We start from the raw sequence: 12,392 nt of genomic DNA, 5'->3' as shown, positions 1-12,392 counted from the left end.
AGGGATGCAACACGAGGACTTCCCAGGAGGTCACCCATCCTAGTACTACTCTCGCCCAAGCACGCTTAACTTCGGAGTTATGATGGGATCCGGTGCTTTAGTGCTGGTATGATCGCATCCGACATGTTATGCACTCATTTTCCCTTATGCTTGCTCCTCCCGCTCTTTGTCTGCTCTATTTTGTACCATGTCCATCCTCTTTTTCATCCGCACCACCGTTTCCCATCACCAATAGCCGAGCACGAGTGCCCGCAAAAAAATATCGTCCTAACTTCACCATGAATGTCGCCGCGTGACGCAAAAAAGGAGGGATGCAACACGAGGACTTCCCAGGAGGTCACCCATCCTAGTACTACTCTCGCCCAAGCACGCTTAACCGGAGTTCGATGGGATCCGGTGCTTTAGTGCCGGTATGATCGCATCCGACATGTTATGCACTCATTTTCCCTTATGCTTGCTCCTCCCGCTCTTTGTCTGCTCTATTTTGTACCATGTCCATCCTCTTTTTCATCCGCACCACCGTTTCCCATCACCAATAGCCGAGCACGAGTGCCCGCAAAAAAATATCGTCCTAACTTCACCATGAATGTCGCCGCGTGACGCAAATGGAGTGAAGCAACACGTGGAGTTCCCGGGTGGTCACCCATCCTAGTACTACTCTCGCCCAAGCACGCTTAACTTCGGAGTTCGATGGGATCCGGTGCTTTAGTGCTGGTATGATCGCATCCGACATGTTATGCACTCATTTTCCCTTATGCTTGCTCCTCCCGCTCTTTGTCTGCTTTATTTTGTACCATGTCCATCCTCTTTTTCATCCGCACCACCGTTTCCCATCACCAATAGCCGAGCACGAGTGCCCGCAAAAAAATATCGTCCTAACTTCACCATGAATGTCGCCGCGTGACGCAAAAAAGGAGGGATGCAACACGAGGACTTCCCAGGAGGTCACCCATCCTAGTACTACTCTCGCCCAAGCACGCTTAACTTCGGAGTTATGATGGGATCCGGTGCTTTAGTGCCGGTATGATCGCATCCGACATGTTATGCACTCATTTTCCCTTATGCTTGCTCCTCCCGCTCTTTGTCTGCTCTATTTTGTACCATGTCCATCCTCTTTTTCATCCGCACCACCGTTTCCCATCACCAATAGCCGAGCACGAGTGCCCGCAAAAAAATATCGTCCTAACTTCACCATGAATGTCGCCGCGTGACGCAAAAAGGAGGGATGCAACACGAGGACTTCCCGGAGGTCACCCATCCTAGTACTACTCTCGCCAACCCACGCTTTACTTCGGAGTTCGGCTGGGATCCGGTGCTTTAGTGCTGGTATGATCGCATCCGACATGTTATGCACTCATTTTCCCTTATGCTTGCTCCTCCCGCTCTTTGTCTGCTCTATTTTGTACCATGTCCATCCTCTTTTTCATCCGCACCACCGTTTCCCATCACCAATAGCCGAGCACGAGTGCCCGCAAAAAAATATCGTCCTAACTTCACCATGAATGTCGCCGCGTGACGCAAAAAAGGAGGGATGCAACACGAGGACTTCCCAGGAGGTCACCCATCCTAGTACTACTCTCGCCCAAGCACGCTTAACTTCGGAGTTATGATGGGATCCGGTGCTTTAGTGCTTTGGTATGATCGCATCCGACATGTTATGCACTCATTTTCCCTTATGCTTGCTCCTCCCGCTCTTTGTCTGCTCTATTTTGTACCATGTCCATCCTCTTTTTATCCGCACCACCGTTTCCCATCACCAATAGCCGAGCACGAGTGCCCGCAAAAAAATATCGTCCTAACTTCACCATGAATGTCGCCGCGTGACGCAAAAAAGGAGGGATGCAACACGAGGACTTCCCAGGAGGTCACCCATCCTAGTACTACTCTCGCCCAAGCACGCTTAACTTCGGAGTTATGATGGGATCCGGTGCTTTAGTGCTGGTATGATCGCATCCGACATGTTATGCACTCATTTTCCCTTATGCTTGCTCCTCCCGCTCTTTGTCTGCTCTATTTTGTACCATGTCCATCCTCTTTTTCATCCGCACCACCGTTTCCCATCACCAATAGCCGAGCACGAGTGCCCGCAAAAAAATATCGTCCTAACTTCACCATGAATGTCGCCGCGTGACGCAAAAAAGGAGGGATGCAACACGAGGACTTCCCAGGAGGTCACCCATCCTAGTACTACTCTCGCCCAAGCACGCTTAACTTCGGAGTTCTGATGGGATCCGGTGCTTTAGTTTTGGTATGATCGCATCCGACATGTTATGCACTCATTTTCCCTTATGCTTGCTCCTCCCGCTCTTTGTCTGCTCTATTTTGTACCATGTCCATCCTCTTTTTCATCCGCACCACCGTTTCCCATCACCAATAGCCGAGCACGAGTGCCCGCAAAAAAATATCGTCCTAACTTCACCATGAATGTCGCCGCGTGACGCAAAAAAGGAGGGATGCAACACGAGGACTTCCCAGGAGGTCACCCATCCTAGTACTACTCTCGCCCAAGCACGCTTAACTTCGGAGTTCTGATGGGATCCGGTGCTTTAGTGCTGGTATGATCGCATCCGACATGTTATGCACTCATTTTCCCTTATGCTTGCTCCTCCCGCTCTTTGTCTGCTCTATTTTGTACCATGTCCATCCTCTTTTTCATCCGCACCACCGTTTCCCATCACCAATAGCCGAGCACGAGTGCCCGCAAAAAAATATCGTCCTAACTTCACCATGAATGTCGCCGCGTGACGCAAAAAAGGAGGGATGCAACACGAGGACTTCCCAGGAGGTCACCCATCCTAGTACTACTCTCGCCCAAGCACGCTTAACTTCGGAGTTCTCTGGGATCCGGTGCTTTAGTGCTGGTATGATCGCATCCGACATGTTATGCACTCATTTTCCCTTATGCTTGCTCCTCCCGCTCTTTGTCTGCTCTATTTTGTACCATGTCCATCCTCTTTTTCATCCGCACCACCGTTTCCCATCACCAATAGCCGAGCACGAGTGCCCGCAAAAAAATATCGTCCTAACTTCACCATGAATGTCGCCGCGTGACGCAAAAAAGGAGGGATGCAACACGAGGACTTCCCAGGAGGTCACCCATAACTTCGGAGTTCTGATGGGATCCGGTGCTTTAGTGCTGGTATGATCGCATCCGACATGTTATGCACTCATTTTCCCTTATGCTTGCTCCTCCCGCTCTTTGTCTGCTCTATTTTGTACCATGTCCATCCTCTTTTTCATCCGCACCACCGTTTCCCATCACCAATAGCCGAGCACGAGTGCCCGCAAAAAAATATCGTCCTAACTTCACCATGAATGTCGCCGCGTGACGCAAAAAAGGAGGGATGCAACACGAGGACTTCCCAGGAGGTCACCCATCCTAGTACTACTCTCGCCCAAGCACGCTTAACTTCGGAGTTCTGATGGGATCCGGTGCTTTAGTGCTGGTATGATCGCATCCGACATGTTATGCACTCATTTTCCCTTATGCTTGCTCCTCCCGCTCTTTGTCTGCTCTATTTTGTACCATGTCCATCCTCTTTTTCATCCGCACCACCGTTTCCCATCACCAATAGCCGAGCACGAGTGCCCGCAAAAAAATATCGTCCTAACTTCACCATGAATGTCGCCGCGTGACGCAAAAAAGGAGGGATGCAACACGAGGACTTCCCAGGAGGTCACCCATCCTAGTACTACTCTCGCCCAAGCACGCTTAACTTCGGAGTTATGATGGGATCCGGTGCTTTAGTGCCGGTATGATCGCATCCGACATGTTATGCACTCATTTTCCCTTATGCTTGCTCCTCCCGCTCTTTGTCTGCTCTATTTTGTACCATGTCCATCCTCTTTTTCATCCGCACCACCGTTTCCCATCACCAATAGCCGAGCACGAGTGCCCGCAAAAAAATATCGTCCTAACTTCACCATGAATGTCGCCGCGTGACGCAAAAAAAGGAGGGATGCAACACGAGGACTTCCCAGGAGGTCACCCATCCTAGTACTACTCTCGCCCAAGCACGCTTAACTTCGGAGTTCTGATGGGATCCGGTGCTTTAGTGCTGGTATGATCGCATCCGACATGTTATGCACTCATTTTCCCTTATGCTTGCTCCTCCCGCTCTTTGTCTGCTCTATTTTGTACCATGTCCATCCTCTTTTTCATCCGCACCACCGTTTCCCATCACCAATAGCCGAGCACGAGTGCCCGCATTAAAATATGGTCCTAACTTCACCATGAATGTCGCCGCGTGACGCAAAAAAGGAGGGATGCAACACGAGGACTTCCCAGAGGTCACCCATCCTAGTACTACTCTCGCCCAAGCACGCTTAACTTCGGAGTTACGATGGGATCCGGTGCTTTAGTGCCGGTATGATCGCATCCGACATGTTATGCACTCATTTTCCCTTATGCTTGCTCCTCCCGCTCTTTGTCTGCTCTATTTTGTACCATGTCCATCCTCTTTTTCATCCGCACCACCGTTTCCCATCACCAATAGCCGAGCACGAGTGCCCGCAAAAAAATATCGTCCTAACTTCACCATGAATGTCGCCGCGTGACGCAAAAAAGGAGGGATGCAACACGAGGACTTCCCAGGAGGTCACCCATCCTAGTACTACTCTCGCCCAAGCACGCTTAACTTCGGAGTTCTGATGGGATCCGGTGCTTTAGTGCTTGTTTGATCGCATCCGACATGTTATGCACTCATTTTCCCTTATGCTTGCTCCTCCCGCTCTTTGTCTGCTCTATTTTGTACCATGTCCATCCTCTTTTTCATCCGCACCACCGTTTCCCATCACCAATAGCCGAGCACGAGTGCCCGCAAAAAAATATCGTCCTAACTTCACCATGAATGTCGCCGCGTGACGCAAAAAGGAGGGATGCAACACGAGGACTTCCCAGGAGGTCACCCATCCTAGTACTACTCTCGCCCAAGCACGCTTAACTTCGGAGTTCTGATGGGATCCGGTGCTTTAGTGCTGGTATGATCGCATCCGACATGTTATGCACTCATTTTCCCTTATGCTTGCTCCTCCCGCTCTTTGTCTGCTCTATTTTGTACCATGTCCATCCTCTTTTTCATCCGCACCACCGTTTCCCATCACCAATAGCCGAGCACGAGTGCCCGCAAAAAAATATCGTCCTAACTTCACCATGAATGTCGCCGCGTGACGCAAAAAAGGAGGGATGCAACACGAGGACTTCCCGGCGGTCCCCCCTCCTAGTACTACTCACGCCCCAGCACGCTTAACTTCGGAGTTCCGATGGGATCCGGTGCTTTAGTGCTGGTATGATCGCATCCGACATGTTATGCACTCATTTTCCCTTATGCTTGCTCCTCCCGCTCTTTGTCTGCTCTATTTTGTACCATGTCCATCCTCTTTTTCATCCGCACCACCGTTTCCCATCACCAATAGCCGAGCACGAGTGCCCGCAAAAAATATCGTCCTAACTTCACCATGAATGTCGCCGCGTGACGCAAAAAAGGAGGGATGCAACACGAGGACTTCCCAGGAGGTCACCCATCCTAGTACTACTCTCGCCCAAGCACGCTTAACTTCGGAGTTGTCTGGGATCCGGTGCTTTAGTGCTGGTATGATCGCATCCGACATGTTATGCACTCATTTTCCCTTATGCTTGCTCCTCCCGCTCTTTGTCTGCTCTATTTTGTACCATGTCCATCCTCTTTTTCATCCGCACCACCGTTTCCCATCACCAATAGCCGAGCACGAGTGCCCGCAAAAAAATATCGTCCTAACTTCACCATGAATGTCGCCGCGTGACGCAAAAAAGGAGGGATGCAACACGAGGACTTCCCAGGAGGTCACCCATCCTAGTACTACTCTCGCCCAAGCACGCTTAACTTCGGAGTTCGGATGGGATCCGGTGCTTTAGTGCTGGTATGATCGCATCCGACATGTTATGCACTCATTTTCCCTTATGCTTGCTCCTCCCGCTCTTTGTCTGCTCTATTTTGTACCATGTCCATCCTCTTTTTCATCCGCACCACCGTTTCCCATCACCAATAGCCGAGCACGAGTGCCCGCAAAAAATATCGTCCTAACTTCACCATGAATGTCGCCGCGTGACGCAAAAAAGGAGGGATGCAACACGAGGACTTCCCAGGAGGTCACCCATCCTAGTACTACTCTCGCCCAAGCACGCTTAACTTCGGAGTTCTGATGGGATCCGGTGCTTTAGTGCTGGTATGATCGCATCCGACATGTTATGCACTCATTTTCCCTTATGCTTGCTCCTCCCGCTCTTTGTCTCCTCTATTTTGTACCATGTCCATCCTCTTTTTCATCCGCACCACCGTTTCCCATCACCAATAGCCGAGCACGAGTGCCCGCAAAAAAATATCGTCCTAACTTCACCATGAATGTCGCCGCGTGACGCAAAAATGGAGGGATGCAACACGAGGACTTCCCGGGAGGTCACCCATCCTCGTACTACTCTCGCCCAAGCAGGCTTAACTTCGGAGTTCGATGGGATCCGGTGCTTTAGTGCTGGTATGATCGCATCCGACATGTTATGCACTCATTTTCCCTTATGCTTGCTCCTCCCGCTCTTTGTCTGCTCTATTTTGTACCATGTCCATCCTCTTTTTCATCCGCACCACCGTTTCCCATCACCAATAGCCGAGCACGAGTGCCCGCAAAAAAATATCGTCCTAACTTCACCATGAATGTCGCCGCGTGACGCAAAAAAGGAGGGATGCAACACGAGGACTTCCCGGAGGTCACCCATCCTAGTACTACTCTCGCCCAAGCACGCTTAACATCGGAGTTCGATGGGATCCGGTGCTTTAGTGCTGGTATGATCGCATCCGACATGTTATGCACTCATTTTCCCTTATGCTTGCTCCTCCCGCTCTTTGTCTGCTCTATTTTGTACCATGTCCATCCTCTTTTTCATCCGCACCACCGTTTCCCATCACCAATAGCCGAGCACGAGTGCCCGCAAAAAAATATCGTCCTAACTTCACCATGAATGTCGCCGCGTGACGCCAAAAATAGGGATGCAACACGACGACTTGACAGGAGGTCACCCATCCTAGTACTACTCTCGCCCAAGCACGCTTACCTTCGGAGTTCTGATGGGATCCGGTGCTTTAGTGCTGGTATGATCGCATCCGACATGTTATGCACTCATTTTCCCTTATGCTTGCTCCTCCCGCTCTTTGTCTGCTCTATTTTGTACCATGTCCATCCTCTTTTTCATCCGCACCACCGTTTCCCATCACCAATAGCCGAGCACGAGTGCCCGCAAAAAAATATCGTCCTAACTTCACCATGAATGTCGCCGCGTGACGCAAAAAAGGAGGGATGCAACACGAGGACTTCCCTGGAGGTCACCCATCCTAGTACTACTCTCGCCCAAGCACGCTTAACTTCGGTGTTCTGATGGGATCCGGTGCTTTAGTGCTGGTATGATCGCAGCCGACATGTTATGCACTCATTTTCCCTTATGCTTGCTCCTCCCGCTCTTTGTCTGCTTTTTTTTTGTACCATGTCCATCCTCTTTTTCATCCGCACCACCGTTTCCCATCACCAATAGCCGAGCACGAGTGCCCGCAAAAAAATATCGTCCTAACTTCACCATGAATGTCGCCGCGTGACGCAAAAAAGGAGGGATGCAACACGAGGACTTCCCAGGAGGTCACCCATCCTAGTACTACTCTCGCCCAAGCACGCTTAACTTCGGAGTTATGATGGGATCCGGTGCTTTAGTGCTGGTATGATCGCATCCGACATGTTATGCACTCATTTTCCCTTATGCTTGCTCCTCCCGCTCTTTGTCTGCTCTATTTTGTACCATGTCCATCCTCTTTTTCATCCGCACCACCGTTTCCCATCACCAATAGCCGAGCACGAGTGCCCGCAAAAAAATATCGTCCTAACTTCACCATGAATGTCGCCGCGTGACGCAAAAAAGGAGGGATGCAACACGAGGACTTCCCAGGAGGTCACCCATCCTAGTACTACTCTCGCCCAAGCACGCTTAACTTCGGAGTTATGATGGGATCCGGTGCTTTAGTGCTGGTATGATCGCATCCGACATGTTATGCACTCATTTTCCCTTATGCTTGCTCCTCCCGCTCTTTGTCTGCTCTATTTTGTACCATGTCCATCCTCTTTTTCATCCGCACCACCGTTTCCCATCACCAATAGCCGAGCACGAGTGCCCGCAAAAAAATATCGTCCTAACTTCACCATGAATGTCGCCGCGTGACGCAAAAAAGGAGGGATGCAACACGAGGACTTCCCAGGAGGTCACCCATCCTAGTACTACTCTCGCCCAAGCACGCTTAACTTCGGAGTTCTGTGGGATCCGGTGCTTTAGTGCTGGTATGATCGCATCCGACATGTTATGCACTCATTTTCCCTTATGCTTGCTCCTCCCGCTCTTTGTCTGCTCTATTTTGTACCATGTCCATCCTCTTTTTCATCCGCACCACCGTTTCCCATCACCAATAGCCGAGCACGAGTGCCCGCAAAAAATATCGTCCTAACTTCACCATGAATGTCGCCGCGTGACGCAAAAAGGAGGGATGCAACACGAGGACTTCCCAGGAGGTCACCCATCCTAGTACTACTCTCGCCCAAGCACGCTTAACTTCGGAGTTCTGATGGGATCCGGTGCTTTAGTGCTGGTATGATCGCATCCGACATGTTATGCACTCATTTTCCCTTATGCTTGCTCCTCCCGCTCTTTGTCTGCTTTTTTTTTGTACCATGTCCATCCTCTTTTTCATCCGCACCACCGTTTCCCATCACCAATAGCCGAGCACGAGTGCCCGCAAAAAAATATCGTCCTAACTTCACCATGAATGTCGCCGCGTGACGCAAAAAAGGAGGGATGCAACACGAGGACTTCCCAGGAGGTCACCCATCCTAGTACTACTCTCGCCCAAGCACGCTTAACTTCGGAGTTCTGTGGGATCCGGTGCTTTAGTGCTGGTATGATCGCATCCGACATGTTATGCACTCATTTTCCCTTATGCTTGCTCCTCCCGCTCTTTGTCTGCTCTATTTTGTACCATGTCCATCCTCTTTTTCATCCGCACCACCGTTTCCCATCACCAATAGCCGAGCACGAGTGCCCGCAAAAAAATATCGTCCTAACTTCACCATGAATGTCGCCGCGTGACGCAAAAAAGGAGGGATGCAACACGAGGACTTCCCAGGAGGTCACCCATCCTAGTACTACTCTCGCCCAAGCACGCTTAACCGGAGTTACGATGGGATCCGGTGCTTTAGTGCTGGTATGATCGCATCCGACATGTTATGCACTCATTTTCCCTTATGCTTGCTCCTCCCGCTCTTTGTCTGCTCTATTTTGTACCATGTCCATCCTCTTTTTCATCCGCACCACCGTTTCCCATCACCAATAGCCGAGCACGAGTGCCCGCAAAAAAATATCGTCCTAACTTCACCATGAATGTCGCCGCGTGACGCAAAAAAGGAGGGATGCAACACGAGGACTTCCCAGGAGGTCACCCATCCTAGTACTACTCTCGCCCAAGCACGCTTAACTTCGGAGTTCTGATGGGATCCGGTGCTTTAGTGCTGGTATGATCGCATCCGACATGTTATGCACTCATTTTCCCTTATGCTTGCTCCTCCCGCTCTTTGTCTGCTCTATTTTGTACCATGTCCATCCTCTTTTTCATCCGCACCACCGTTTCCCATCACCAATAGCCGAGCACGAGTGCCCGCAAAAAATATCGTCCTAACTTCACCATGAATGTCGCCGCGTGACGCAAAAAAGGAGGGATGCAACACGAGGACTTCCCAGGAGGTCACCCATCCTAGTACTACTCTCGCCCAAGCACGCTTAACCGGAGTTCGATGGGATCCGGTGCTTTAGTGCTGGTATGATCGCATCCGACATGTTATGCACTCATTTTCCCTTATGCTTGCTCCTCCCGCTCTTTGTCTGCTCTATTTTGTACCATGTCCATCCTCTTTTTCATCCGCACCACCGTTTCCCATCACCAATAGCCGAGCACGAGTGCCCGCAAAAAATATCGTCCTAACTTCACCATGAATGTCGCCGCGTGACGCAAAAAAGGAGGGATGCAACACGAGGACTTCCCAGGAGGTCACCCATCCTAGTACTACTCTCGCCCAAGCACGCTTAACTTCGGAGTTCTGATGGGATCCGGTGCTTTAGTGCTGGTATGATCGCATCCGACATGTTATGCACTCATTTTCCCTTATGCTTGCTCCTCCCGCTCTTTGTCTGCTCTATTTTGTACCATGTCCATCCTCTTTTTCATCCGCACCACCGTTTCCCATCACCAATAGCCGAGCACGAGTGCCCGCAAAAAAATATCGTCCTAACTTCACCATGAATGTCGCCGCGTGACGCAAAAAAGGAGGGATGCAACACGAGGACTTCCCAGGAGGTCACCCATCCTAGTACTACTCTCGCCCAAGCACGCTTAACTTCGGAGTTCTGATGGGATCCGGTGCTTTAGTGCTGGTATGATCGCATCCGACATGTTATGCACTCATTTTCCCTTATGCTTGCTCCTCCCGCTCTTTGTCTGCTCTATTTTGTACCATGTCCATCCTCTTTTTCATCCGCACCACCGTTTCCCATCACCAATAGCCGAGCACGAGTGCCCGCAAAAAAATATCGTCCTAACTTCACCATGAATGTCGCCGCGTGACGCAAAAAAGGAGGGATGCAACACGAGGACTTCCCAGGAGGTCACCCATCCTAGTACTACTCGCCCAAGCACGCTTAACTTCGGAGTTCGATGGGATCCGGTGCTTTAGTGCTGGTATGATCGCATCCGACATGTTATGCACTCATTTTCCCTTATGCTTGCTCCTCCCGCTCTTTGTCTGCTCTATTTTGTACCATGTCCATCCTCTTTTTCATCCGCACCACCGTTTCCCATCACCAATAGCCGAGCACGAGTGCCCGCAAAAAAATATCGTCCTAACTTCACCATGAATGTCGCCGCGTGACGCAAAAAAGGAGGGATGCAACACGAGGACTTCCCAGGAGGTCACCCATCCTAGTACTACTCTCGCCCAAGCACGCTTAACTTCGGAGTTCAGATGGGATCCGGTGCTTTAGTGCTGGTATGATCGCATCCGACATGTTATGCACTCATTTTCCCTTATGCTTGCTCCTCCCGCTCTTTGTCTGCTCTATTTTGTACCATGTCCATCCTCTTTTTCATCCGCACCACCGTTTCCCATCACCAATAGCCGAGCACGAGTGCCCGCAAAAAAATATCGTCCTAACTTCACCATGAATGTCGCCGCGTGACGCAAAAAAGGAGGGATGCAACACGAGGACTTCCCAGGAGGTCACCCATCCTAGTACTACTCTCGCCCAAGCACGCTTAACTTCGGAGTTCTCTGGGATCCGGTGCTTTAGTGCTGGTATGATCGCATCCGACATGTTATGCACTCATTTTCCCTTATGCTTGCTCCTCCCGCTCTTTGTCTGCTCTATTTTGTACCATGTCCATCCTCTTTTTCATCCGCACCACCGTTTCCCATCACCAATAGCCGAGCACGAGTGCCCGCAAAAAAATATCGTCCTAACTTCACCATGAATGTCGCCGCGTGACGCACAAAAGGAGGGATGCAACACGAGGACTTCCCAGGAGGTCACCCATCCTAGTACTACTCTCGCCCAAGCACGCTTAACTTCGGAGTTCTGATGGGATCCGGTGCTTTAGTGCTGGTATGATCGCATCCGACATGTTATGCACTCATTTTCCCTTATGCTTGCTCCTCCCGCTCTTTGTCTGCTCTATTTTGTACCATGTCCATCCTCTTTTTCATCCGCACCACCGTTTCCCATCACCAATAGCCGAGCACGAGTGCCCGCAAAAAAATATCGTCCTAACTTCACCATGAATGTCGCCGCGTGACGCAAAAAAGGAGGGATGCAACACGAGGACTTCCCAGGAGGTCACCCATCCTAGTACTACTCTCGCCCAAGCACGCTTAACTTCGGAGTTCTGATGGGATCCGGTGCTTTAGTGCTGGTATGATCGCATCCGACATGTTATGCACTCATTTTCCCTTATGCTTGCTCCTCCCGCTCTTTGTCTGCTCTATTTTGTACCATGTCCATCCTCTTTTTCATCCGCACCACCGTTTCCCATCACCAATAGCCGAGCACGAGTGCCCGCAAAAAAATATCGTCCTAACTTCACCATGAATGTCGCCGCGTGACGCAAAAAAGGAGGGATGCAACACGAGGACTTCCCAGGAGGTCACCCATCCTAGTACTACTCTCGCCCAAGCACGCTTAACTTCGGAGTTCTGATGGGATCCGGTGCTTTAGTGCTGGTATGATCGCATCCGACATGTTATGCACTCATTTTCCCTTATGCTTGCTCCTCCCGCTCTTTGTC

The 12,392-nt window shown here is 50.6% G+C and overlaps 40 non-coding genes across 40 annotated transcripts; all 40 read right to left on the bottom strand.

Moving 5' to 3' along the window:
• Window position 1: 1 nt before the first annotated feature.
• Window positions 2-120, bottom strand: LOC127322510 (5S ribosomal RNA). The gene has a single exon (XR_007864864.2). It is a non-coding gene; the product is annotated as a 5S ribosomal RNA (ribosomal RNA).
• A 188-nt stretch (window positions 121-308) lies between these two features.
• LOC127322399 (5S ribosomal RNA) lies at window positions 309-424 on the bottom strand. The gene has a single exon (XR_007864759.2). It is a non-coding gene; the product is annotated as a 5S ribosomal RNA (ribosomal RNA).
• Window positions 425-610: 186 nt separating this feature from the next.
• On the bottom strand, window positions 611-728 carry LOC127322513 (5S ribosomal RNA). The gene has a single exon (XR_007864867.2). It is a non-coding gene; the product is annotated as a 5S ribosomal RNA (ribosomal RNA).
• A 188-nt stretch (window positions 729-916) lies between these two features.
• Window positions 917-1,035, bottom strand: LOC127322251 (5S ribosomal RNA). The gene has a single exon (XR_007864619.2). It is a non-coding gene; the product is annotated as a 5S ribosomal RNA (ribosomal RNA).
• Window positions 1,036-1,222: 187 nt separating this feature from the next.
• Window positions 1,223-1,340, bottom strand: LOC127322535 (5S ribosomal RNA). The gene has a single exon (XR_007864888.2). It is a non-coding gene; the product is annotated as a 5S ribosomal RNA (ribosomal RNA).
• A 188-nt stretch (window positions 1,341-1,528) lies between these two features.
• On the bottom strand, window positions 1,529-1,649 carry LOC127322485 (5S ribosomal RNA). Its single transcript, XR_007864842.2, has one exon. It is a non-coding gene; the product is annotated as a 5S ribosomal RNA (ribosomal RNA).
• Window positions 1,650-1,836: 187 nt separating this feature from the next.
• Window positions 1,837-1,955, bottom strand: LOC127322469 (5S ribosomal RNA). Its single transcript, XR_007864827.2, has one exon. It is a non-coding gene; the product is annotated as a 5S ribosomal RNA (ribosomal RNA).
• A 188-nt stretch (window positions 1,956-2,143) lies between these two features.
• Window positions 2,144-2,262, bottom strand: LOC127322514 (5S ribosomal RNA). Its single transcript, XR_007864868.2, has one exon. It is a non-coding gene; the product is annotated as a 5S ribosomal RNA (ribosomal RNA).
• Window positions 2,263-2,450: 188 nt separating this feature from the next.
• Window positions 2,451-2,569, bottom strand: LOC127322555 (5S ribosomal RNA). Its single transcript, XR_007864906.1, has one exon. It is a non-coding gene; the product is annotated as a 5S ribosomal RNA (ribosomal RNA).
• Window positions 2,570-2,757: 188 nt separating this feature from the next.
• On the bottom strand, window positions 2,758-2,875 carry LOC127322301 (5S ribosomal RNA). The gene has a single exon (XR_007864667.2). It is a non-coding gene; the product is annotated as a 5S ribosomal RNA (ribosomal RNA).
• Window positions 2,876-3,341: 466 nt separating this feature from the next.
• On the bottom strand, window positions 3,342-3,460 carry LOC127322470 (5S ribosomal RNA). The gene has a single exon (XR_007864828.2). It is a non-coding gene; the product is annotated as a 5S ribosomal RNA (ribosomal RNA).
• Window positions 3,461-3,648: 188 nt separating this feature from the next.
• LOC127322515 (5S ribosomal RNA) lies at window positions 3,649-3,767 on the bottom strand. The gene has a single exon (XR_007864869.2). It is a non-coding gene; the product is annotated as a 5S ribosomal RNA (ribosomal RNA).
• A 189-nt stretch (window positions 3,768-3,956) lies between these two features.
• Window positions 3,957-4,075, bottom strand: LOC127322268 (5S ribosomal RNA). Its single transcript, XR_007864635.2, has one exon. It is a non-coding gene; the product is annotated as a 5S ribosomal RNA (ribosomal RNA).
• Window positions 4,076-4,263: 188 nt separating this feature from the next.
• On the bottom strand, window positions 4,264-4,381 carry LOC127322337 (5S ribosomal RNA). Its single transcript, XR_007864701.2, has one exon. It is a non-coding gene; the product is annotated as a 5S ribosomal RNA (ribosomal RNA).
• Window positions 4,382-4,569: 188 nt separating this feature from the next.
• Window positions 4,570-4,688, bottom strand: LOC127322567 (5S ribosomal RNA). The gene has a single exon (XR_007864918.2). It is a non-coding gene; the product is annotated as a 5S ribosomal RNA (ribosomal RNA).
• Window positions 4,689-4,875: 187 nt separating this feature from the next.
• On the bottom strand, window positions 4,876-4,994 carry LOC127322549 (5S ribosomal RNA). The gene has a single exon (XR_007864901.2). It is a non-coding gene; the product is annotated as a 5S ribosomal RNA (ribosomal RNA).
• A 188-nt stretch (window positions 4,995-5,182) lies between these two features.
• Window positions 5,183-5,300, bottom strand: LOC127322512 (5S ribosomal RNA). Its single transcript, XR_007864866.2, has one exon. It is a non-coding gene; the product is annotated as a 5S ribosomal RNA (ribosomal RNA).
• Window positions 5,301-5,487: 187 nt separating this feature from the next.
• LOC127322271 (5S ribosomal RNA) lies at window positions 5,488-5,605 on the bottom strand. Its single transcript, XR_007864638.2, has one exon. It is a non-coding gene; the product is annotated as a 5S ribosomal RNA (ribosomal RNA).
• Window positions 5,606-5,793: 188 nt separating this feature from the next.
• Window positions 5,794-5,912, bottom strand: LOC127322580 (5S ribosomal RNA). Its single transcript, XR_007864930.2, has one exon. It is a non-coding gene; the product is annotated as a 5S ribosomal RNA (ribosomal RNA).
• A 187-nt stretch (window positions 5,913-6,099) lies between these two features.
• LOC127322668 (5S ribosomal RNA) lies at window positions 6,100-6,218 on the bottom strand. Its single transcript, XR_007865013.2, has one exon. It is a non-coding gene; the product is annotated as a 5S ribosomal RNA (ribosomal RNA).
• Window positions 6,219-6,406: 188 nt separating this feature from the next.
• Window positions 6,407-6,524, bottom strand: LOC127322502 (5S ribosomal RNA). Its single transcript, XR_007864857.2, has one exon. It is a non-coding gene; the product is annotated as a 5S ribosomal RNA (ribosomal RNA).
• A 188-nt stretch (window positions 6,525-6,712) lies between these two features.
• LOC127322557 (5S ribosomal RNA) lies at window positions 6,713-6,829 on the bottom strand. The gene has a single exon (XR_007864908.2). It is a non-coding gene; the product is annotated as a 5S ribosomal RNA (ribosomal RNA).
• A 187-nt stretch (window positions 6,830-7,016) lies between these two features.
• LOC127322591 (5S ribosomal RNA) lies at window positions 7,017-7,135 on the bottom strand. The gene has a single exon (XR_007864941.2). It is a non-coding gene; the product is annotated as a 5S ribosomal RNA (ribosomal RNA).
• A 188-nt stretch (window positions 7,136-7,323) lies between these two features.
• On the bottom strand, window positions 7,324-7,442 carry LOC127322334 (5S ribosomal RNA). The gene has a single exon (XR_007864698.2). It is a non-coding gene; the product is annotated as a 5S ribosomal RNA (ribosomal RNA).
• Window positions 7,443-7,631: 189 nt separating this feature from the next.
• Window positions 7,632-7,750, bottom strand: LOC127322603 (5S ribosomal RNA). The gene has a single exon (XR_007864952.2). It is a non-coding gene; the product is annotated as a 5S ribosomal RNA (ribosomal RNA).
• A 188-nt stretch (window positions 7,751-7,938) lies between these two features.
• LOC127322604 (5S ribosomal RNA) lies at window positions 7,939-8,057 on the bottom strand. Its single transcript, XR_007864953.2, has one exon. It is a non-coding gene; the product is annotated as a 5S ribosomal RNA (ribosomal RNA).
• A 188-nt stretch (window positions 8,058-8,245) lies between these two features.
• On the bottom strand, window positions 8,246-8,363 carry LOC127322538 (5S ribosomal RNA). Its single transcript, XR_007864890.2, has one exon. It is a non-coding gene; the product is annotated as a 5S ribosomal RNA (ribosomal RNA).
• A 186-nt stretch (window positions 8,364-8,549) lies between these two features.
• LOC127322669 (5S ribosomal RNA) lies at window positions 8,550-8,668 on the bottom strand. The gene has a single exon (XR_007865014.2). It is a non-coding gene; the product is annotated as a 5S ribosomal RNA (ribosomal RNA).
• Window positions 8,669-8,857: 189 nt separating this feature from the next.
• LOC127322588 (5S ribosomal RNA) lies at window positions 8,858-8,975 on the bottom strand. Its single transcript, XR_007864938.2, has one exon. It is a non-coding gene; the product is annotated as a 5S ribosomal RNA (ribosomal RNA).
• A 188-nt stretch (window positions 8,976-9,163) lies between these two features.
• Window positions 9,164-9,280, bottom strand: LOC127322615 (5S ribosomal RNA). The gene has a single exon (XR_007864963.2). It is a non-coding gene; the product is annotated as a 5S ribosomal RNA (ribosomal RNA).
• Window positions 9,281-9,468: 188 nt separating this feature from the next.
• LOC127322503 (5S ribosomal RNA) lies at window positions 9,469-9,587 on the bottom strand. Its single transcript, XR_007864858.2, has one exon. It is a non-coding gene; the product is annotated as a 5S ribosomal RNA (ribosomal RNA).
• A 187-nt stretch (window positions 9,588-9,774) lies between these two features.
• On the bottom strand, window positions 9,775-9,890 carry LOC127322747 (5S ribosomal RNA). Its single transcript, XR_007865085.2, has one exon. It is a non-coding gene; the product is annotated as a 5S ribosomal RNA (ribosomal RNA).
• A 187-nt stretch (window positions 9,891-10,077) lies between these two features.
• On the bottom strand, window positions 10,078-10,196 carry LOC127322198 (5S ribosomal RNA). The gene has a single exon (XR_007864579.2). It is a non-coding gene; the product is annotated as a 5S ribosomal RNA (ribosomal RNA).
• A 188-nt stretch (window positions 10,197-10,384) lies between these two features.
• Window positions 10,385-10,503, bottom strand: LOC127322568 (5S ribosomal RNA). The gene has a single exon (XR_007864919.2). It is a non-coding gene; the product is annotated as a 5S ribosomal RNA (ribosomal RNA).
• A 188-nt stretch (window positions 10,504-10,691) lies between these two features.
• On the bottom strand, window positions 10,692-10,807 carry LOC127322192 (5S ribosomal RNA). The gene has a single exon (XR_007864573.2). It is a non-coding gene; the product is annotated as a 5S ribosomal RNA (ribosomal RNA).
• Window positions 10,808-10,995: 188 nt separating this feature from the next.
• Window positions 10,996-11,114, bottom strand: LOC127322497 (5S ribosomal RNA). Its single transcript, XR_007864852.2, has one exon. It is a non-coding gene; the product is annotated as a 5S ribosomal RNA (ribosomal RNA).
• Window positions 11,115-11,302: 188 nt separating this feature from the next.
• LOC127322505 (5S ribosomal RNA) lies at window positions 11,303-11,420 on the bottom strand. The gene has a single exon (XR_007864859.2). It is a non-coding gene; the product is annotated as a 5S ribosomal RNA (ribosomal RNA).
• A 188-nt stretch (window positions 11,421-11,608) lies between these two features.
• On the bottom strand, window positions 11,609-11,727 carry LOC127322748 (5S ribosomal RNA). Its single transcript, XR_007865086.2, has one exon. It is a non-coding gene; the product is annotated as a 5S ribosomal RNA (ribosomal RNA).
• Window positions 11,728-11,915: 188 nt separating this feature from the next.
• On the bottom strand, window positions 11,916-12,034 carry LOC127322534 (5S ribosomal RNA). Its single transcript, XR_007864887.2, has one exon. It is a non-coding gene; the product is annotated as a 5S ribosomal RNA (ribosomal RNA).
• Window positions 12,035-12,222: 188 nt separating this feature from the next.
• On the bottom strand, window positions 12,223-12,341 carry LOC127322465 (5S ribosomal RNA). Its single transcript, XR_007864823.2, has one exon. It is a non-coding gene; the product is annotated as a 5S ribosomal RNA (ribosomal RNA).
• Between the last annotated feature and the right edge of the window lie 51 nt (window positions 12,342-12,392).

This window comes from Lolium perenne, chromosome 2, assembly GCF_019359855.2.
Source record: "Lolium perenne isolate Kyuss_39 chromosome 2, Kyuss_2.0, whole genome shotgun sequence".
NCBI lineage: Eukaryota > Viridiplantae > Streptophyta > Magnoliopsida > Poales > Poaceae > Lolium > Lolium perenne.
This window is presented reverse-complemented; position numbering and strand designations above follow the sequence as displayed.